Source organism: Sander lucioperca, chromosome 16 (genome assembly GCF_008315115.2).
Source record: "Sander lucioperca isolate FBNREF2018 chromosome 16, SLUC_FBN_1.2, whole genome shotgun sequence".
NCBI classification, from domain to species: Eukaryota; Metazoa; Chordata; class Actinopteri; order Perciformes; family Percidae; genus Sander; species Sander lucioperca.
Window position 1 is genome coordinate 3124498 of NC_050188.1, and position 24324 is coordinate 3148821.

At 41.5% G+C, this 24324-nt stretch overlaps 1 long non-coding RNA gene across 2 annotated transcripts in view; it reads right to left on the minus strand.

Annotated features, from left to right (window-relative positions):
- The window catches only part of LOC116041309, a 111820-nt gene extending 89821 nt beyond the window's left edge, over positions 1–21999 (minus strand). Inside the window, exons 1-2 of one of the 2 annotated variants that reach the window (XR_004102906.2) lie at positions 21604–21999; positions 8481–8552 (exon numbers count right to left, since the gene is read on the minus strand). This is a non-coding gene — a long non-coding RNA (uncharacterized LOC116041309). Of the gene's footprint in view, positions 1–8480; positions 8553–12073; positions 12275–21603 lie in introns of those variants that run through there. The other variant, XR_004895426.1, reaches the window with a different exon arrangement.
- Between the last annotated feature and the right edge of the window lie 2325 nt (positions 22000–24324).

Consider the following 24324-nt stretch of genomic DNA (forward strand, 5'->3'; position numbering starts at 1 on the left):
TGTGTGTGTGTGTGTGTGTGTGTGTGTGTGTGTGTGTGTGTGTGTGTCCACATTAGTGCATAGAAATGCAAAGCACATCAGTACATCTATGTGTGCATATTTTTGTGTCTATGCATTTCCATATTTACTGCATGTCCAGGTGCGTGTGTGTGTGTGTGTGTGTGTGTGTGTGCCATCAGTGAGGGTGGTCTCCACCTGTGGATTACACTGTATGGGCCTGTATGCTGTTGCAGAGGAAGGGGGGGGCTTCATTTCTCTCCAGAACACACAGTTCCCCCACTAAATAAAAGTCACACTGTAAGTATGTCCAAGCTTACCTATGGCAGCTAAGATATCAGAGCAGGAAATAGAGAAGGTGAAAAGGACAGGAAAGCCCCTCATTCTGCACATACTAGAATATATATTTTAATCCTGTTTGACAACTTTAACTACTTATAAATCAATTGATTCACACAGGAACCTGTGGGTTAGCTAGTGGTAGCTAGTGGGTTGTGTCTTGGGTGTTCCGCAAGTACACAATATGAGAACTGCATATTGTGTTCCAGGATGGTGTCCATTCATTCCAGTTTATGGTTGATCCCACAGCGTACGCTCCAAAATGCTTTCTGGTTTACTTCCATTGGGCCACTCATGACACCTGCTCATTAGTGTCATCCTAGTGGCCCCACCAACATGTGCCATAGACATTACATTGTGATGTCATAGACATCTATACCAACATCAAGTTTACCAAGTACTAAATATTAGCTTAAAATGCTAATTTCCACAACACAGAGTAATAATCAACCTTGTCTGCCCTTTAAGATGTCCTGTCATAAGACCTTTATGAAGGCTGTCTATGTGGAAAAAGCTTTTGGGGCCAACAGGGATTTCTTTTGGTACAGTACAGTGGTTGGCCACTGAGTACATTATGTCAATGTCCCAACCCCTATTTAGGCTAGCCTCTGTTCCACTATCCTTATAGATAGATATATTTCTTCTTCAAAAAACATTTGCACTCCTTTTTAAATTCTAAATCGTACATTGTTGACATTTATGTTTTTTTAGCTTGCAGCCATCTTCTTGCGTGCGTTTGCTGGTGCATTATGTTTCTACATTCTCACATTGGGCCACCACATCAATTGATCAGCAGAATAGTGTGAAACCGAAGGCAGGAATATGTGTCGCTATGCCAGGTTGGTCTTGTGCAAACCCAGTATGAATAAAATAGGGATTCAAAAGAATTGCTCCATGATGCTACTAGAAGTAAAAAACTCCACAGGGTATCTTTAAGTACAGAAGAACCGTCACAACCTCATTGGAGCTGAAGTTGTTGTTGTTGTCTTTTTCACAAAAGAATCTTAACTTTTATTGGCTTTTACCAGAGTTTTCAAGCTTTTTTAGGTGGACCTAGATCATTTTGTCAAACTACTTTTCCCAAGGTTGTAAATTTCTTTTGCTAAAATTACATGGTTTCCATTTTTACTAGCTGGTACAGATACCAATTTAGCTCTGACAACAAAACCCAAGTATCACATTTCAGCTTTTCAGAAAGAATGATGACAGAAGCCTTCAAAGAGAAATGACATTGGGCAATAAAAGCTAAAGAAACAGAGATGAACTGAGAAGAAGACAAAGTGTAGGCTTCCTATATAGTTTGTCTGCCTAGAATCTGCCAATCACTATCATCATGATGGGATCATTCCTGACTGTGTGTATATTTTGGCATTATTTTATAGTATTTTCATGATGAAACTTGTCAAAACTATGTCAGAAATAAGTTTTAGTGTGGGAGTATTAACCCTGCCTTCAGAGTGGCTAATCCACCTATAAGAACTGCATCAGTAGCGAATCTTTTGACATTGAAACATTGTTACATTAAAGACTGAAAAATATCAGAATTGGCATTCAAAAACGCATATCCGTCTAACCCCAGCTGGCGTGTGAGAGAGAAAAAGATGGAGACTGCAAACCACATCTTAGCCTGCCAAAAATCACATTTCCCCTCGACAGTATAGCTGGTTTACATTAACTCTCACACATGCATGGCGAAGCCCGAGTCCACCCACTTCACATTTCATTACCAAGAAAAGCTCAAACTGTTATACAAGCCTCTCCAATATAGCAGGAATCTCTAATGCGATTCATCAAACCTTAAGATGAAAAAGAACTGTAAAAATTGGTGGGTAAGTGGTGGGGAGAAGGTATAGGAGGGGAGGGAACCACTACAGAATCATCTCATGGGATTAAGAGCTATGGAAACTAGAGAATCTGGGGTCAAACATGGCCTCTACTACCTCTCTCTACTATGTGTGATCTATTGGCCAGAGCAGTACAATACTAATGGCAAGGGAATAGCCACATAACACATGTCTCTACTGCTGTATTACAGCATGTCTTCTGTAGGTTCTCTATCCGTAGTTCTACATTTTAGTGATGTGAATGCTTTAGGAAAGTGCATTATTCCATATTGAAGCAGGTTGAATGGGTCCAACTCAAGCTTTTTGTGGGACCCTTACATATAATGGTTTTGTATTTTTACGTGAAAGAGACCATGCACTTTATATGACCAAAGGTATGTGGCGATCCAAGCATTAAACCCATTGGGGATTGCTGAACGTTTAGTCTGGATGACCTGAAGTTGACCCTCCTCTGCTGTTATCTGTGTGTCAAAATCCTTTCGCTACGGGAAACAGAAAGAACAACCTCTGAGCTAGCAAGCTAACGTTACACGCTGATAATGGCAAGTTTTGACACAATGCAAAATTTGGATTGTGCAACAAGGCAAGCCTGCTTGGTTCTTTTGGGGAATGATTGTAAAGATTTACAAAGAATATGTTTTTCATTTACTCTCTAACTGGGACGTTTTGGGACCGATTGGCGGGGATTGCTATGGACAAAATACACACAGCGATACAATGGTAAGAGTAAATTATGTTTAACCATGTATTCAGCTAGCTCACATTACTGTATTGTGTGAACAGTTAACTCATTTAATATTGTATGTGACATTTTCTTTTGCGGGGTACAAATGTTCCACTGAAACAAGTTGTGTCTGTATCATCTCTCGGTCTGCGTTTCTCCCCGTCCAAACTAAAGCACTTGAATTTCCCCTCTGGGCATCAAGAAAGGTTTATCTTATCGTAAAATGCAACGCAAGTGTCTCAGTGTTAGGGGCTCAGAATCGCCGGATGATGTGGATGCGAGGCTTTAACTTAGCAAAAGGTATGCGTTTTAAAATGAAAAGGGTGGTGGTAGTAGTGTGGATGTAGCCTAAAGGTGTGTTCAGGCCAAATGCGAAGCAAATCTTCAGCAAATTCTGAAAACACCTTCATTAGGCTACAAACCTGGGGCATGGAGTTTGAAAGAAGTGGGCATTTACTAAAGAGAGTAACAAAATACACTATTGAGTTGCATTATGGAAATTGTAGGATATGCTGTTTTGGGAGTTTGACCCATACTATAAACTAAAAGTCTTAATTTGGTTAGTATCTTGGTCTCTGCGGCTTTTAAACCTGCCTCTAATAAGTATCCCTAACTTTAAGCAGCCGGTCACTCAAGGACGTCTTTCGCTTATTGTTACTTCACTTGGATGTTTGATCTTCACTGTGCAGAGTTTGACACTAGATGGCTGTTTTCACATTCATTGTTTTCACTGTGTTGACTGAACTGAACTGAACTGAATGACACAAACACGACACGCAAATGACTGGAAATTACTGCATCGGGTGGCAGTGTGAAAATATTTTTTCGATAATAGCACTTTTTTACTGAACACTGCTAAGAGTCCACCAGTTTTGTGTGGGTTCAAGCTGTTAGATAGACTAGCTGGCTGTGAAGAGTGGGTAGCGTGCTGCTATAGCGATTAACACAGCACTATAGAGATGGAGAGGGGTGATGCGTTTCTGCATTTCTCAATACGGGCTAAATAAGGGCTATGTGCATTTCTCTGTGAATTGAGCATTTTGATACTTTCACAGTATTTATATAGCAACTCGACCTGCTTTATAACAGAATAAAAGACATGGAAATTTCACTTTTTTACAATATGGGACCTTTAAAACATGTCTGGAGGGGATCTTTAATGAAAGTGCAATGCTAAATTGCTGGAGCCCTTTAAGAGTTCCCTTAATTGGCACTAAGGGCCCAAAAACATTACCTTGCACGGCAGTTGGATTATCCATCTTGTCAGGCTTCAAGTAATGTGTTTGTGTCTGAACTACCAGCTCACCGAACCAATTATTGTCTGCTGAGGAGCTACTGGCAGCTACGGGCGTGGTTTAGGTGTGTGTGTATGTGTGTGTGTGTGTGTGTGTGTGTGTGTGTGTGTGTGTGTGTGTGTGTGACAGCATAGATATGTATACGATGTGAAGGCCGCAACTGTTCAAAACGACAATGGTGGAGACAGACAGATGGTCTATCCAATCACCTGCCAGGTATTTTTTTTAAAGTGCTTGCCCTTTCTCAAACAGTTTCCAATGATGGCTTCTCAGATGGCGCTGTGTAACAAACCCTCTGGTTCATCAGGTTACCAAAAACAGACCAGATCAAAGAAGAAAACAATGGGAAAAGAGGCGTCTAAATACTTTTGGCCATATTTTGTGTGTGTGTGTGTGTGTGTGTGTGTGTGTGTGTGTGTGTGTGCGTGTGTGTATATATATATATATATATATTTGGAGCAATATTAGAAAAGCTCTGTCTTGTTCTGTCTTCTGTCTCGCTCTTGTATGGATTTATTCACATACTATATTGGCTAAGTTTTAATCAGAAACAGTACTGCCAAAACAGTGAGCAAAACCTAGTATTTCAAAAACCAACACACACCAGTTACTGTAATACTGTACTGCTATATTTCAAACTGTATTAAAATGATAAAGTCTCTCTCTCTCTCAAACTCCATATGGATCAGTTTAAACACAACCGGGTTTGGCCCACTTTCAGAATGTCACAGGACATTTATCTTTATTCCCTTCTTCCTCTCCCTACCTTATACAGAAATGGCTTTTACAGATGTTCTCTCTGTATACTCTCTTTAAACTCATCTACCTCTTTCTCTCTCTCTCTCCCTTTCCTATGTACACTCTCTCTAAATTCATCTACCTCTTTCTCTCTCTCTCTCTCACTTTACTTACATGGTTTTCTGCCTTGTGCCTCACACTGTGCCTGTGCACACTTATAGAGCTTTCCATCTGGAAAATATATCCTTCCACTTGATGCATAAAAGCATAGGAGGAGAGGACTTTCTTCTTCTCTTTCCTCCTCCTCCTCTCCTTACTCTTAGAGATATATGGGAGGGTTAAGCAACTAAAACCTATTTAACATTTGAATTTAGAAGACAGTAAAGTTATTAGTAGCATGATTGTTTTCACCACGAATAAAAGCAGCGCTGGGCTAACCCACAAATGAGTTCACCAGTAATGTTAACGTTAGCTGTATAGATAGACGACTAATCTAATACTAATTTAGCCAGCTAGCACACCTCGGTCTGTCTGCCTCACTCCCCCGGCGCAAAGAGACTTCATTCAGGATGAGAGCAGCACTGACAACACAGCCGGGACATGTAGCAATAGCCAGTTACCGTTAGTCCATAGCCAGCCAACAGCCAGCCACCATTACAGCAATCCATACAGTACTATAAGTACTATACAGCACTTAACGTCGGTGCCGGGTGATTACGACGCTAACGGCAGTTTAATGAAGCGTCGGGAAACAGACCATATCAGACCCAGACCCAGATCCAAGTCACAACAGTGGTCATCCATGTTAGCTACGTCTCCGTTAGCGCTACCGGTGTTCGTGCCGAAAATGTCCTCCCTGCCGAATTTCTCCCCCCTTCGCGTTTAGCTGTCTTTACAGTTAGCTAAATCCGACAAAAGGTGGGTTAAGCACCAAAACAAATAGTTAAGATTAAAGAAAAGTGAAGGGGGAGATCGTTCCGGGCAGCTTGGAGATGTTCTGCTGCTGCACAACGGCCATCAACCGTCCTCGCCGTCCCGGCCGGAGATTCCCCCGGCAATCCCCACCCACACCCGTCTCTCAGCCTCGTTGAGTAGCTAGCTTGCGTTACAACAAACCACGTCCGCCCGGTGTTGAAACCATCCAAAAGGTGACACTGACATGTGAAATATATTGTGATAGTTACTGTGGTTTTAGCTGCTGGCTAATGTTAGCTTGCTGGCTCACTAACTAACTGGTCAGCTACCAATACAGATCGAATCAAGAAAAACGTAATTATGTTAAAAAAAAAAAAATGCAGCTATTTTATTAGAATGACATGAATAAACGTTACTAAACGTAACGTGAATAAACTTGAATGGGTAAACTCATCCGTGAACAGATGCATTCTAACCAGCGAAGGTGTTTAACAATAAAAACTACAACTCCCATAATTCCACGCAACTTCCCAACATCATCAAAAGTCCGTGTTTACAATCCATTGTTTTGGTTGAGAGACTACTAGCAGCAGAAAGCACGTTTAACAGTGAAAGTTCACAAAGTTGACACACATTTGTATTTACTAGGCATGTGTGTCGCAGATTTTATGTGTGATACTTGATCATTTTCAGACAAGAACACTAGCTCGGCTCAGGCTGCATATTTCTGTCCAAACCCGACCCGAGTCCGAGAGAACCGAGACCGACCCGAACCCGACAGGCATTCTGTTTTTATGTCCGAACCGACCCGAGACCGACGCAGTTCATGTAAGCTGAAGCCCTGAGTTTGTGTTACCCCAACAGGCTATTGTTAGTAGCCCAACACAGACAGTAGGTCCATCATTCTTTCTTTTTATCCACTATATTTTCACTAAAAAGAGTTTTTACGCACTGTCAAGTAGGACGAACCCAACCTGAACATCATTTGTCAATATTTGTCCGAACCCGGCCCAACCCGTCGGGCTCACTTCGGGTATCAGCACTCTAAAGTACACCCCAGTTTTTAGGTTACAATATTGGCACACACTTAGCAAGGCCTATGGTAACACTCTCACATGATTAAACTAGAAATTAATCTTACCCACAAAAATACTTCCACAAGAACTTTGAATTCAAGAGAACTCTGAAGCAGTCCAGAGAACTGAGATATTTTAGGCAGTGCAAAAGAACCTAATAATGACATAAAAGCAGATGGAGATGCTTGTGAGAGGAGGTAAAATTGAATTGTGTTTATTGGCAGTTGCATGCCTCGTGATGATGTACTGTAGGTCACACACTCTGGCCTTTATCTGTATCAGCTACCTACATCCCTGCTCATACCCAGACTGTATGCTCCTGCTTTTCCTAACAAACAACAAAAATAACAAAACACGAAACTCTGAAGAGCCTCTGTGCCAAGTCTCATAAGTATGCCAATGTTCGGCCTTGATCAGCGTCTAGACGAGCCGTGACACACAAACAAAACCCGAGTGCTTCTCCTGAGTGCACTGTATCAGATGTAATGACCCCGCCTGCCTCCAGTCCACTTATATAAGGAAAGATTACACAAGCAAAAAAACACCGCAAGAAGCAGACAAATATAGCTCGGTGAATCTTGGCGTATACTTGATCAAGGGTGTGTGAGATGCAGTGTATGTGAGGAGAGCAGTGTGTTTGAAGGAAAGAAGGATGTGCATGAGTCTATATGTCAGAGAGGGGTGGAGGCACACAGGCAGAGATGGAGGGGAAGGAGGCAGGGGGTTGCACACATAGTCTGTGGTTTGGGAGAAAGAGAGCAATTTATCATCTCAGGGCGGCTCAAACGTATAAACTGTTTGGAAATTTACATTTTATACAACTACTTTGGCAGTATTGTTTCAGATGAAAGTCACAACAGTGTCAAGTTAATGCACTGAATTAGTGTGAGAACAAAAAGGGAGTTGGGAGGAACAGGAGACAGGGAGAAGAAGGGGAGGAGGTGTTAGTTTGACTTAAACAGCAGAAGGACTGCTGGAGCTGCTTCCACACTTCAAGGGCTTTAGTGACAGGGAAGCTGCTCTATTCAGCACCATCAGCAGTTTTGCTTGCGTGCGTGTGTGTGTGTGTGTGTGTGTGTGTGTGTGTGTGTGTGTTACATGTGTGCCTATCCACAGGGAATGAAAACTCCCAGTGTTGTTGTTCCATAAAGCAAGGACACTTCCCCACATAGGCGCAAAGGACAAGTACACATCTACTAATATGGCCACATACTATTCAGTACATTGATATATCGCTGAGTCTTATGTACTGATATAAGCCTTTTATTAAAATTCCGATATCAGCCAGAATTTTATTCACCTTTTAGTGTACATGATAAAACAAAATTCATTTAATATTTGATGAAGAAAGTACTCAAACTGAATTAATTTGCATGTGCCATTTTGATTGGATTCCACACAGTATTGTATGAATATGTATGTATGTACTACTACTCAGTGTCACTTGAAAAATGTCATTGATTTCTCATTACATATTACTCATTGAAAAAGTACCTCCATTACCTTACTAATTTACTAACAAAAACAACAAAGGTTAGGTTAAGTTACTTACATTACACGACTTGCGTTATTCAGCCCAGCTCTGTCACAATTCCGAAGCCTCCACACCAACACGTCACGTCTTCTGTATTTAACATGTGTAGAAATAGAAAACATGACATTGTGGTTAAACAAGCAGCTAGTCTAAGGTATTTACTGACTATCAACAGCTAACGTTAGCTTAGCCGCTTTGACTAACCAAACGCAGCACGCAGGCTAGGCTTATCAGCCAAATGTAGGCAAAGCTACATGGTGGCTTCCACTGAGCTAAGCTAACACGTTCAGCAGCAGTCTGTTCTCTGAGTGCAAATTGATATCAACTCTCCATCAAACTCCTGGTAAGACAGCAAACAAATGGAACCTCAAATATGTCAAAGTTGCTGAGTATTATTGGAACCATATGGAATTATAATGGAACCATTTGGCAACTTTTTAAAAGTAAACTTTCCATTCAGAATCTTCGGCGTCTCGCACTCTCCATCCACTCAAAACGTAACGTTAGCCTACTACTCTTTGGCCGGCTCGCAAGCCCAAACAAGTGTGTGTGCGGCGTGCCTGTTGTTTTGTTTCCGGTCTAGCTAGATCCGGTGTGGTGTTGTAGTGTTTCTAACGTTACTAGTTGTTGCAACAGCATGTGAAAAAAACTACAAAGTTTGCTAGGCCAAAAAAGAATGTTAATCTCACGATAAAAAAATTGACGCCGTTAAAATGGGTTTGCGTTAACGCCGTTAATAACGCGTTTAACTGACAGCACTAGTTTAAAGAAATGCCAATAAACCAGAGCACGTTTTTCACCCACCCCGGAATGCTGTGTGGAGTAGCCAGACCCTCCTAAGCAGCGCTGTGGAGGAAGGTCTGGCAATGCAAGTCTATGGGATTAGTAACTGCAATGTAATTACTGAATAAAAAAAAAAAATCACCGTACTGCTGCCACTATATGTCCTGTGAAACATTTTGGGATATCACCAAACAGAGTGCTGCAGGAATTTAACCCAAAACCTGGGAATTAGTTATGATTTTTGCACTTCCAATTTGCTCATCTCAAAGTCATTGGGGTTTTTGAATGGGTTTTTGGATGTCTGAAATATAACCAAGCTTAAGAGATTTCATCGTTTTGTTCTACGACATAAGTCAGTAAATACCCCGCTCATGAACTTTGAAGCTTTTACGTGTTTTAAAAAAGGCGGTTGCTAACAAGTGGCTAAATAAGACTACAGAGGTTGTCATCACGCCGAACCAGGAAACCCATCTGCTCACTAGTCAGCCTTTACAGCCTTGTTATGTTCACACTGGCACTTGTGCAAACTTTTCTAACTCAAACTTTTCACGCTAAGAGCAAAGGCTTTTGTACAAGAGGTAAACTCACAAAATGAAATTACAAGTTAGAAGCAAATGGTGGTGATGTTGAAGTCATGCGACCGTGGTGTAGTTTGTTATAGCCTACATTAGCTTTTAACTTCTGCCGATTACATTTACGCTTCAAAAATCATAAAAGTGATGTTTATTCATGAAGATTATCTTGCTGAACAAAACATGTAAGTATCATATATGTTTGTGTGCTACAGAGCTTATTTTCTGCAATAATCCAAAAATCCAATGGAAAAACTCCCATTGGCTTTTTTGTCGAGGGAGCCAGGGCGATGCTAACTTCCGGGTTGGCCTACAAAAGTATACGTCATCCCTGCAGCACTCTAACTGCATTAGTCTTTGCATCCATTTGAAATCGTTTTAGTGTGATAATGCTCTAATTAAAATGCAGTAAGAATCTCCATCGGTTTAACTTTACGTCAAACTGTACAAGTCACAAAAAGACAAACTACCAGGAGAAAAGCCCCACTGTGTGACTGTTACTAAACAATAGCAAAGGAACCATAAAGGAACACTTTGTATCATTCAGGAGGCTATGATGAGTGAAAAAAATTAACGTCAAAACACACACACTTGAGTCGGAGCGAGTCTGTAGTATGGTGGCACGGCGGCACCCAGCAGTAAAGTGCAGCCATCCCTGGCTGGCACATAGGACACCCATTCACTCTGTGACAGGGTGTCACACCACATGATTTATGATGGGTAATTATGGTTATGGAGGTGACATCATATCCTACTCACTGGCTCCCGCATGTATCCACGCTGAGCATATGTGTGTCTGTGCATATGTGTGCGTGTGTTCGCGTGTGTGTTCGGGACTAATTAGTTATGCTGTCTGGATCCAGCAGCGACTGTCTTTGTTTTTCTACAGAACGGAAGACAAGGCATGTCACAACAACACATCTCGCACTTCCTCCAGACGTGCAGCAATGCACACGCATTCACATGCACGTTTAAATACACGTGTACATATGGGTCCACTAAAGAGTGCCTCTACCTCGCTTTCTTTCTCAAATTTTAATTCTCTCTTCATTACAAGAACAGATTAGGCTTTTTTCACCTCAGTAAGGGCGAGGACGGGCCAAAAGTAGCGGAGGAAGAGGAATGATCACTCACATTTCTTGACAGAACTAACCATCAGTTTGCTGGTTAGTTCTGAAATTGGCGGCAGTGAGAAGCATACAATTAGAAATGATTAGTCTGCATCTAACTGCTGCTGACAGGCATGGGCACGACAAATGAGAATATGGAAAGATTATAACACAATTTCTCTTTCCTGTATACATCTGCTAATTCACTTGCCAGGTCTAAATAAATGCATTCATTTAAAAATGATTTGACAAACCATGCCTACCTCTTGGATTAGATACATGGAGGCTGCTGGGAAAAAAGGTTATATATATATATATATATATATATATATATATATATATATATTTTTTTTTTTTTTTTTTTGCTTTTTTTTGCTTTGCACAGTTAAATTAAATCCATCATCAAAGGTATTTTTTTTAATCACATATTTTTCATTTTTTTGTCCCCAATCTTGACGGAGCACTTTTATGTTGTTTGAGGTGTTTGGATGCCAACAAACTGCACAGGTCACTGACTGCAGATAACGTGCAAAGGCTGCTGTGGGACACGAGTGTCCTTAATTAGCCAATTTGGATGAAACCCAGTAATGCACAAAAAGGAAAATAGATCAGACCCACTGCCTTCAGTCACCAGAATGAGTAGCTTTACTCTGGGTTTTTTTTGGCTGTCGAGTAGATTCACTCGGAAGCATGGCCATAGCCAAAGAGGGCCTCATTTGGGAATGGGCTCCAAAGTCCATATTTGAACTTTAGACTGCTATTAAGGTAGCAGCAGGAAATCAAACCAATATTTTCCAGTTCAAAGTCACCACACATTAGCATTTAGTTGCCACATAAATAAAAAAAAAATAAAAATACATTCCCTTTGCTCCCTGACCCTGCAGACATTTCAACAAAAGTGACCTTTTGCAGCTTTTCACCCTTGGCTCAGGCACAGATAAAAACTTCAGGAACTATCTGGCCCTCACTATTGTTGTTTTAACAATGCACCCACTGGCCCGCATTCAAATTCACAAGGTCATAAAGAAATAGTATTCATATAGCACTGCTAGGCTGATGTCCAAAATCTTTTTTTTCCTATCCCTGTATAAGCATTGGTAAGTTAAAAAATTATAATTACAACAAAAAGTGAAACAGTCTACTGTACCTGATCTAGTCCGGTCCATCTCTAAGGGGGCAGTATGGTTCCTGATGTAAAGACAGCAGTTTGTACGGTTGACTCTCCTCTCCTGCTGCCTTGCTCTTGCTCTTAAATGCAAATGTTTTGCTCTTTCCCCTTCTCTGCTGCCGGAGCATCAGACTGTACCTCCTGCAATGCTCTGTCAAGCTGCGTAACAATTATTGGTCTGTATAACAACTCACTTGAAGTGGCGCTCTTAAGGCATCACAAGGCATAAGCAGAGTATCATGGAAAGCACACAATATCACACTTTTAAATAGAAATATTTAACTTAATGCTTTTGTATTGTATTGAAAGAGAAACATATATGCCTTTTTCTAGGGCTGTGCTGCATTTGCATCCATTTATAAGAAGGAGGTGGACAGTCTCTCGCCGTGGGGGAAGAATAATTACTTAGAGCTGTACACTGAAACATGCAGGAAACATGGACAACATGACTTGAAAGAAAGTGCCTGCTCATCATCCCTTGCAGATGAACGGCTCAACAGTGAACTCAGCCAAGTCTGTAATGTTTTGATAGTCCCCCCTCATCCCTCAAATAGCATGAGAACATCTCCTAAAGCCCACCAGAGGATTTTCTTCCTGAGGACTCCGCAGGTAGCTCAGAGCTCCACAACCAATTCTTAGGTTTAGTAATCAAAAGCATCTTCACATCCTCCATTCCTGTGTTCCTTTGCTGTAAGCCTCGTTGTATTACTGCTCAGTCGGCAGCCAGCTGAAGGAAAGGACAAGAGAGATTGTCATCGAGACACCTATTGCTGATGCTTCACGGACATCTTTCATCTGAGAGAGACAGCAGTGATCCACTGAGAGCAAAAACAAACCACAACACCTGAACAGTTTGCTCAGGTGTTAGTCTGTCTACCTCCGTCTGGTATCGACAGCCTTCCAACCGACTCAGGCCCCTATGGAGCTGTAATCCTACTACTGGAGCTGTTTAGCATATCCTATTTATTAGCAGTCTGCTTTCACATCTTCCTGCCTTCTGCTTTATTGCTGCTTACATCTGAGCTTATCTCTTTCAGAACTCCTAATAGCCTGCACCAACATGAGTTGACAACAGAATGAATCTCTGCTACGTAAAAGTGGAAATCATTGCGTGTCATTGTCCAGTGAAAGCCATGTATCTCCACATTTGGGTGGTTCTGAATTGAATTCATTTAGAATGTGAAATATATTTTTAAAGGATAGGTCCACATTTTTAAAGTGTCAACAATACTCGTGAATACATGAGAGAATTCCGTATTAATAAGGACTTATAATATATACTAGATACTACTGCATTCAACCCATTCAGCCTCATTTTTCTTATGCTACACAGCTATTTTTTATATATTTGTTTCTGTATTTATTGGTTATTTCTTATTAATGTTCAATACGTTTGTTTGTTTGTTTGTTTTTGTATGCACCAATATGTGCTTTCCGATCGGATAGTACTTGTACTTTTTAGAGGAAAAGTACACTTCTAAGCAGTTCTAAGAACTACTCTCCGCCAAAATCTTTTTTCCCGTTTGCATTCCCACTGGCCAAGTGGCCATAGGGACTGATAGGAGGGGTAAAGGAGTGACGCAAGCACGGCAACGGTCTTTATAGCATCGTCACTAGACCGTAGCGCCACATACAACAACAACAAAGCAGCATGGAGGAGGCCGTACATGGCCAGCAGTGCCTGCACCTCCGCATCAGTCCACTTTTCCGAGTTCTGCATTCCGTCCATTCTCGTAGTAATTCACGTAATGTTTTGCTCAACACAGACGGGGCTTTATTATACTCGGAACAGACCCCGCCTCTGCCTGCTGCGCTGTGGATGTGTGTGTGTGTGTGTGTGTGTGTGTGTGTGTGACGGAGGCAGGACACGCTTGTGGAGTTTAACTCCGAAAAGACAGTTAAGCACAGGTTCCCGTTAATCTTATGATGGACGTGTGTGGTAATATTTAAACAAATGAACCGTCAACGGCGAAATAAAAGCCTCTGATTTACGAGAGCGGTCTGAGAGACCTCCATCTCACAGCGGGGTCTCTGAGCATGAGTGGCTGAGCGACGAGCTAGAGGGCGGGGCAGGCGCCTGCTGGCTGTCGCCTCACTTCATGGAGCTCTTCAACTCCGAAAACTTTGAAGCAAATTGTCAATTCGGCATCAATTTACGCAAGACTGCCTATATTCAAAATCTAAACAGTTAATATCTCGCCTAAAACGTTGTCAAATGGTAAAAAATGTTAAAAATGTCCCATTGTTGGTTGTTGCTCTGTCTGCAAGTTCCGAGTTGGCAGTGGCCGTGACTTATAAGTTCGACCAATCAAGTACACCTAGGAAAAGGGAAAAGACCCTGCTCTGAAGTAGGAGCTAAAAAAGTACGCTACTGCGGCCTTAAAAATCCCCAAATTTTTCCTGTCAGAACACGACGAAAAAAGTGTTCTAGGAACGTTTAGTTCTAAGAACTGCAAAAATCCCTCCGGTCGGAAAGCCCCTAATGACCACGGCAAATTCCACGTAAGTGTTACTCACTGTAGCAATAAATTAGTGTTAATTTTGTCACCTATTTTTAATTTAGTCTTAGTCTTAGTCTTGTGCCAAATGTCCTTGTTAGTTTTAGTCATATTTAGTCATTCACATATCTTTTTTTGTTAGTCAACTTTTAGTCGACTTAAAGTCTCGTCATTTTAGTCTAGTTTTAGTCAAAAGAAAACTCAATATATCTAAAAAAAAAAAAAATTTAAAAAGAGCGCACAAAACGACTGTTGGCGAGATTAAAGAACGGCTTGTTTATTGCTAAGGCCATATGATCAAAACAAAATTATTTATTTATAATGTAATAATAACTTATAACAATAACTTATTTCACCAGTGAATTGCTGAACATCCACTAGATAGGAAATGGGTATTTTACAATAACTTTGAATGCACCACGAGGCTCACCAGTTTCAAGCGAAGTGCGTCTGTGTTGTTTTTCCGACAACTGCTCCGTCCTGCTGTTGGACTCCTACAGTTAAATACAGTCACACTTTACACCGTTTAGCTGTCAGCATTTGTACCCTGTTTAATCCAGCTACCAGCTAACACTAGGCTAACGTAACCTGCTGTCAAGTTTAGTGTTAACTAGCGGCACATGCAGCGATGCTTCGGTTACCCGTAACGTGCCTGAATATTCTATCTCATGATGAAAAAGTAGAGACAATTGTAGACAAAAAATGTAGAGAGATTTTATCTTAGTTTTTATTTTTATGCAAAACATTTTAGTCTCGTCTATTTTCGTCAACAATAATGCATGTTAATTTAGTCTTAGTCAGCGTTTTTGGACATTGGTGCAGTCTCATCATCGTCTCGTCTTAGTCATGGAAAAAAAGGTCGTTGACGAACATATTTAGTCTCGTCTCGTCTGACGAAATTAACACTACAGTAAACCCTTTTATGAATCTGGTTCTGATTCTGATATAACCACATGATTATCTCCAACTGCTGAAGCCTGGTATTAGCGTGTGCATTTTGTCCCTCGTCTCTCACATTGGAATTGCATTGTTTAGGGATGTAGTAATTCTTTAAATATACATATGAACATGTAAGTATGGTAATACTGTAAGATTGAAAAAAATGTTAAAGGGACAGTTTCCCTAAAATCACATATTTTTCCTCTTACCTGTAGCACTAATTATCAATCTGGATTGTTTTGGTGTGAGTTGTTGATGTCTGCCTTCTCTCCAATATAATGGAACTAGATGGCACTTGGCTCGTGGTGCTCAAAGCGCCAAAATAATACATTTGAAAAATTCAACAGCAATGTCTCCTTCCAGAAATCCTGACCCCCTTACTCATGACAATCCACAGACCTGCTTGTGAGCAGTTTCATGTCAGAGCTATTTGCTTTTTACTGAAACTACACCCGCCAACTGTAACAACACGCAGAAGGAAGGGTACTCATGGACCAGAGGCCCGTCCTCCTCGGCTGGGCTGTAACTCTCCTGTGGAATGCTAGAAGTCTGTATGAAATCAACCCTGTTTTAAGAAAAAACACATTTTATTCGCAGTCTTATGGAGAAACACTGCACTACCCACAATCTGAAGTGTAACAGTGACGTCTCTGATTGGTTCAACTTGCTGTTACCATGGAAATGTTTACCGTACCAGCCAATGGCTAGAGCGAGCTTCTACCATTAAAGTCTATGATAGTTTCTGTACACTAGTATTGTACCTTTGCCTTTTTTTTGCGCTGAATCAAATGTTTTATGGTGATGATTCCTCTTGTATAGCTGGTTGGCTTGGTCCAGCCCATAGATTGTATATTAATGGACAGAGCATGTGTGACGTCACCCTTTGGTTTGTGGAGATCTGCTATCCGTCGTCGAGTTTGCCGTTACGGGCGCAGCCATCCTGGTTGCGGATGTGACGATTTTAGACAAGAGGGAGGAGTGAGGGAGTAGCCCTTACACTCTACATTACCTTACACACTTTCACTGGCAATCACATCATAGCCACGCCCTAAAACACCCCCTGCTTTATCGCTGATTTTAAAATCAACGAGACCATAATTAAAAAAATGAACATCATTCTGTGTTGCAGAAGACTTAAAACTAGCGATTGAGACCATAAACTCATTATGAAAATGTTTACTGAGGTAATAAATCAAGTGAGAAGTGGGTCACTTTCTCATAGACTTCTATAGAAACCGACCTCCTTTTGCAACTGCACGTGTCGCCCCCTGCTGGAATTCAGATAGAATGCAGGTTTAAGGCACTTCCGCATTTGCAGCACTTCGCCGAACCGGATGCGTTGTCCATTAAAGCGTAACTCTCGCCAAAATGCAACCTAGGGTCTTTTTGTGAATGTACCCAAGTCAAACTTTCGTTTAAAAGCATATTTAGGACGAATTTTCGGTCAAATGACCTTTTGAATGGGAGTGCTAGGGGCACTTTTATGCTAGCCTCAAAATAGCTATTTTTAAAACAGTAAGAAGGCTCGACACAACATGAAACTTTGCTTGAAGTATCGCCAAGGGCTCTACACCTTAACAAAAGCATTGACAACATTGTTTGTGTACCCAGAGTTTACTAAAAAGAAAGGTTTTGAGCAACTCACGTTAGCAGTTGTTGTTTACGCTATCCGCCATTTTCCCAGTCAAAAATAGGCGATGTCAGAATGCAAATGAACGGACTCCATAGGAGGAAATGTCATTCTTATATGAGGCTCCTTTTTCAACTACAAGGTCAATATTGTTTTTCACTAACGACAAAACAACAAATTATCCGTGCATTTATATGGAACTAAGCTTTTGGAGCTTTCCATCTTTACTCTCCTCCCTCGACTATTTTTGACTGGCTCGATAGACGGCGACCGGAAGAACAACAGCTACAGTGAGTTGCTCAAAACCTTTCTTTTTAGTAAACTCTGTGTACACAAACAATGTTCTCAATGCTTTCGTTAAGGTGTAGAGCCCCTGGTCATACTTGGAGCAAAGTTTCATGTTGTGTCGAGCCTTCTTAGTGTTTTAAAAATAGCTATTTTGAGGCTAGCATAAAAGTGCCCCTAGCACTCCCAAAAAAACGAGAATACGGTAAATCTTAAGTGGCGATTCCGTCCTAAATATGCTTTTAAACGAAAGTTTGACTCGGGTACATTCACAAAAAGACCCTAGGTTGCATTTTGGCGAGAGTTACGCTTTAATATTGACAGTCTATGATCCAGCCTCAAAACTCTTTATATGGGCGCCTGGGTGGCTCACCTGGTGAAGCGCGCGCCCATGTGCAGAGGTTTGCTCCTCGACACAGCGGCCGCGGGTTTCGACTCTGACCTGCAGCCCTTTGCTGCATGTCATTCTCCCTCTCTCTCGCCCCTTTCATGTCTTCAGCTGTCCTACAAATAAAGGCCTAAAATGCCCCCAAAAAAAATCTTTATATAAGCAATTTTGAAACGTCAATGGAACAATTGAATGGGGGGAAAACACTTCAGGAACCAGAGCCATTAAAAAAGTGGGCGGTCACTGTTGAGCTCTATTAATGTTTATATCTCATGCTGTCACTAGCATGAGTCCATTAGTACGCTTCCTTCTGCGCGGTGATTCGATTGAACGTTTCATGTAGAAAAAGTTCCTACATGAAACTGCTCACAACCAGGTCTGTGGATTATCTTAAGTAACCAGGTCATGACTTCTGGAAGTAGACATTGCTGTTGAATTTTTCAAATGTATTTTTTTGCCGTTTTGAGCACCACAAGCCGAGTACCAGAGTACCATCCACTTCCATTATATTGGAGAGAAGGCAGGCATCTCTACGGCCGATATCTCCAACACTGGGCAACTCACACCAAAACATTTACATTGATAAATAGCACTGCAGATAAGAGGTTTTGAATTTGGGGTGAACTGTCCTTTTAACCTATCCTTTAACATAAGTAAACCATTTAAAAACCCCATTGGATTACCTAAAAATATATTGTCCCAAAGCTGTAAAATTGACACGTTGGAGATACGTGGTTTTCACAGGATGGTGAGGCGCACCGCTGGTCTCGGGAAGATTCAGACAGCCACATGCCACCTCAAATACACGAGTCACCTGCTGCTTCTTTTCACCTGCAGGAGAAGCGCTTAAACAGGTCACTCTACCCATATGTGACAAGGACATGATCCCTCACTGGCTTCCCACCCACAAACTGCCTATTACGCTCTATGGGAGGCACAGCCATGCTGGATGTATCACTGTCAGGGAATGAACGCACAAGCCTTTGTGTGTATAAATATATATCATATAAATAAAGTTTTCTCCACCTGTATGTGCATTCGGCTGTATTGTGTGAATGTTTCTGATGCTAAAACGTTTTGGAAATTAAACCCAAATTGAATCAACTAAACAAGTAACACCATTTCATTATTTTTTTTTTTTTCATCATTCCTTTTGCTCTCCTCCACATTGGCACTGGCTCAGACAAGCTGAACGCTGAAATCATGACAAGTGGCCAGGAGATGACGTGATTTAGGTTGTGTCACAGTAACAATGACACATTCCTATTTGAGCATTTAAATGCAAGCTGCATGTAGGTCGCCTGCCTCGGGATGCAGTCTTTTATCTCAGTTCCATATGATCCAGATCACAACTGAAAAAGTACCATGTCTGCGTGATGTCTGAGGAGATAAAAATATACAGGATCCGGCAAATGTCAACTGCAGTGTAAGCGTTACATTATACAACATTGTTTGCGCTGTGTTCAGTTCTGTAAAACCAGACTGCGCACTCTGCCATGTAAGCCTTCAGAAATTATGATCCAAGCCTCAGTGTTCTCAGAACTTGTCTGTATCTTTTCAAGCAGACTACAGTACAACACCTACCACTATGACTCAGAACGTCTCTGTTATGCTAAACTGTTTCTGAACAGTGCTTCACAATGAGCTCTCTATGTGCAGAACACCGTGTGACACGATGTCTGACTGCACACTGAGGCCCAAGCCTGGACGTAGGTGGAGTGATACTGTCTCTTGTTTGTCCTCACAAGCTTGTATTGTGAGGACATACTGCTATTGGCCACTGTCTATACTCACCATTTCTACTCTCGTTATGAGCTTAATGAACTTGCATACAAAGTGATTCAGACCCTGATGCAGTAAGGGAATGTATGAAAACTATCTAGTGGGGAAGATGAGGCGAGAAAAGGTGATTGATTTTGATTTTTTTGTTTGTTGAAGGGAGGGTGGCCTGAATTGTTTATGGAGTGCAGGGAAGGCAATTTTCTTTTGTTTTCCCACCCATGATTGATATTTTATGTCGGCCTTCTCTTGCAAGATATAAAAAAAAAAAAAAAAAGTTGAATACTTAGAGCAGGGGTGTCAAACTTATTTTAGTTCATGGGCCACATCCCCCTAATTTGATCTCAAGTGGGCCAGACCAGTAAACCACTCCAGAAAGATCAGGCACTTTATCTGCCACAGAGTTTCTTATCAGCTTGATGTTACGGCTACGACAGCGTTCTAAGGCCATATTAGGAAAACAAATAATGTTAGGGACCTGGGAGAGAGGGGTAATATTCGGAGAAAAAAAAATCAGAATTTCTAAGATTAAAGTCGTAAATTTACGGAAAAATAACTCAGATATTCTCTGAGATTAAAGTGGTACATTTGGAATTGGAATTAATTACTTCTCTGCAATTTTCACACTTTGCAAAGTCATCCAGTGGGCCTGATCGAATCTGTTGGTGGGTCGGTTCTGGCCCACGGGCCATATGTTTGACAACCCTGACTTAGAGAAACACAGTTTCACACTGGATCTGGGTATAAGTTACAAAAAGGAAAAAAGTGAAATATTTATATAATGTCAGTCCATAATATAATCCAAGATCAGTATGACATGTCAAGCCATTCTCACTCCCAACTCGTCAACATACTGACACTTGGTCAGTGGCCCTCAGCGTCAGAAACCAACACACAAGGCCCCCTTTAGCATCTGTAAGGGACGCACCAGGCAGAGCAGCGGCTCGACCACGCCGCTGTAAGACGACGTAGTATGAAGACCGACAATGGTAAAAAGTAGTATTTGGAGCTCGGTTTGGGTGGCCTAATGGGTAAAACAAAACACAGGACTTTTACCCAGGAGACTAGGGGTTCGTGTCCCATTCGTATCACTTACGTCACTTAGACATACATTTTTTAACCCCACCCACAATCTTTTCTTAAATGTTGCAGTGCTGATGATTTGTCAATTTGTTTCAGTCCACAGTTTATCTACTGCTGGAGGTTTAATGGGGGCAGTGCCCTGTTTATCCAGCCAGCAGCCCCGGGGCAAACATGTCCTATGCCCCCCCCCCACCCCCCTGCACTGTCAGACACCCTGCGTGTCCAGTGGATTGGATTGTGCTGTAATGCACATTGTGCATCTGTCCACTCAAATCCCCACCCATCAGATAGGTTAGGACATTGCTCAATACACACAACTGTTATTACACATACACACACACACACACACACACACAAAAGGCACCTGGACATACAGTAAATATGCGCATGCATAGACACAAAATGATGCACACATACACATAGATTTACTGATGTGGACACACACACACACACACACACACACACAATTCCAGACAGCCGCTGTCCAGCCCTTGCTGTGCTGAAACTGGGCAGTCAGCAGACACTGCAACCAGCATTTTAATCGTCACAATAATGAACTGAACAAAACTTTGCAGTACTATCTGGTATTGTTTGCTGTTGCTGATGCGTGGCTGACCGAAGTTACCTTTAAAGTCCAGATTTAGCATCAGACATCCTCTCTCCTACAAACCACCTTTACAGCACATTTTATACAACAATAAAAGCTCGCAGTGCCTGCTTTGAGAGAAAATGTTTCTTTGCTAACTTCGAAGCCAGAGAAACTCTTATCTTTAAGATGACTTCTTCTCTATAAAAAAAAAAAAAAGAAACTTTGGCGCCACGGAAAATAAACAGCGTTTGGACATATTGCTTCAAAATAAAAGTAGTATAGCACGTTATTAATAGTAGAGAGGTGGTTACAGCCTACCTGTCAAAATCCTGCTTTCTTCCAACTCTTGATTCCACTTTCCCGAATGTGACGCATTTAACATCCCGAGCTGTGTCTCTCCACTCACACCGCTGACACATGACTCGGAATAAAAGTTTTAGTCTCACTCCTCCAACTTGTTATCTCCACACTTCTATCGGGTGAACTATAACTAGCTTTGTATTTTATCCGACCCTCCGCGCTGCAAAGACGGCAGGTCAACTGGCTGAAATCAATGAAACAAAGTTGGGCTGCATGCCATGATGACAGCGGTGTTTGTATATTTCTTTGTCTGTGCATGCCTTATGACTTCATGTCCCGCCTTCAACTTCACCAGCATCGTGCGGAAAGCCACTAGAAAGCTCCTATATTATCCCTGGGGCTGTGAGTGCGCCTGTGATGTTCAAATGAAAGTTTATGTGGGCTAAATGGTATTTGTATCTCATCTACTATCAATATTGCATTCTATATGATTCCCATATGGACTAATAGTGTATCTGCTCAGCAGTGATCTCCTCTCACTGTATGCTATATATGTTTATCACATATTATGTGTTATCACTGTGATGTTTGTGGGAACTTCAATGTGCTTATGTATAACAGTATAAATAGAACATTTCCTCTTTTTCTCACATTGTGGAAATACACTATAACACATAGAACATTATATATATACAGTAATTATACTGTATAAGATGAAAATGTCATGGCAGCTGACAACAGACATATAGTGTAACATCCAGAAGAGGCACAATAGTAATATAATTCAGTTTCATTTCGCACAATACAATCCCTATTGTGGAACACAGTGGTGAAATATTCAGATCTTTAGTATGTAAATCTCAATCTTAAAAATACTCCATAACCATGACAGGTAAAAGTCCTGCATTTAAAAAGCATATCCAAGTAAAAGAACAGCAGTTTTATCATGAAATGTACTTAGTATCACAAGTTCTGCAGAAACAATGCCCCCTGTGACTGATATATTACTATATATGATATTTATTACAGCTGCTCCAGTTACAACTACTTTAGCATATATATATATATATATATATGTGTGTGTGTGTTACTAGGGGCTAGTACCTAGTATCTCATGACCCCCCTAGTAGGAGTCATGAAATATAAAAGTGGGGTTTTCTCTCATTTTTGCTTTTTGTGAAATGTTGGACAATTTGACCTATTTGGGCCTCAAACAGTAATGTAAATGAAATCATCTGAGAAGTTTAGAGGGGAAACATGTCTTTGGTGGAACTGTTAACAACACGTATGGGATCAAAAGCCAAAAAGGTTGGGAATCTCTGGTATAAACTTTAAAAAAAATATGTTGTGTTTTATAAGCTCATCATGTGTTAAATCGTTTTCTGAAAAGTAACTATAGTTGCCATTTGAAGTAAAGGGAGGGGGGGGGTTTAGAGCTGTAAATAGCTCAATTCTGCTACAAAGTAAAAAAAAAAAAAAATTGCAGCACACTGATATAACTGTACTTATATTTTTGCCGTGTATTTTAAGCAGACATGTCGACTTGATCTTGAAACACATACGCAGTTGCGATCAGCCACGAGGGTCAAGTGTACAGTTCCTCTCATGACTGCACCTACACTCATGCACGTGTCTTAATGTGGGTCAGTGTGTGAATGTGCGTGCGTGGAGAGCATCTTTTTATCTCCCAGCATCCACCCGAGACTGGCGGTGATTGGAATTTTTTTTCTTTCTAAAACAGGGACAGCTCAAACGTTATTTGCTGTGTGATGTCGAGCTGATTGCAGACATCTGGGGGCCAGCGTCTCCTCTTTGGGATGGTGTGTGTAATGACCATGCCTTATCTTTCTCATTACCTAGCCCGACATGTCAGAGGAAAGCTGGAGACGACCCTGCTCTCCTGACAGAGGGAGAGAGAGATGGAAATAATTACCAATGTCTCTTGTGGAATAGGGCGCGTAAATTGATACACACTAAATACTGTACCTTAGGGGTCTCTCTCTCTCTCTCTCTCTTTGTCTTTCTTTCTCGTCAGATGCACTAGACAAATGAATGCATCCAGAAGGAATTAATTGGATTTGGGAGCAGTCTCCTGCACGATCCACCAGGACAGACAAACACCCCCCTCTGCACCTTCTCCTCCCTTCCTCCCTCCCTCCCATTGGCACACTCACCCACAGACGGACAGACAAACACACTCCTCCTCCTCCTTTATTCCAGTCATGCCTTGCAGAAATGTCTGACGCCCCCCACCTACCCCCATCCTGATGGATCAGTCTGTGTCCCTTATCTTCCCCCCCCACACACACACACACACAGCGGATTGCAGCCTCTCTCTTGGATACAGTGTTACCATGGCAGCCATGTTTTCTGCACGTGTAGAATCAGAGGGAGTAAGAGAGGGAGAAAGAGGCCCCTCCTATCGATTCACTGACTGGCTATTGATTCACAGGCTGCAGCTGCACTACAGCAAAAACACATATTCACGTGCACGCATGCACAGAGTGTAAACATCCGACACCAGATTGGATCTTCTGAATACAGCGTAGCTGTGGAATGTGATAACGAAGGCTCACCTCTTCGTGAGCATGCTTTCACCTTTGGAGAGGGGCGTCAATATGTGTTACAGCTCAGGTTCTCTTTAGTTATTATTCACAGTGCTAGAAAACTGTGGATGCCTGCTTAGTGTAACTGAAAGGTCCAGATGACAAAAAGGAACACAAATAAATAAACACGTTG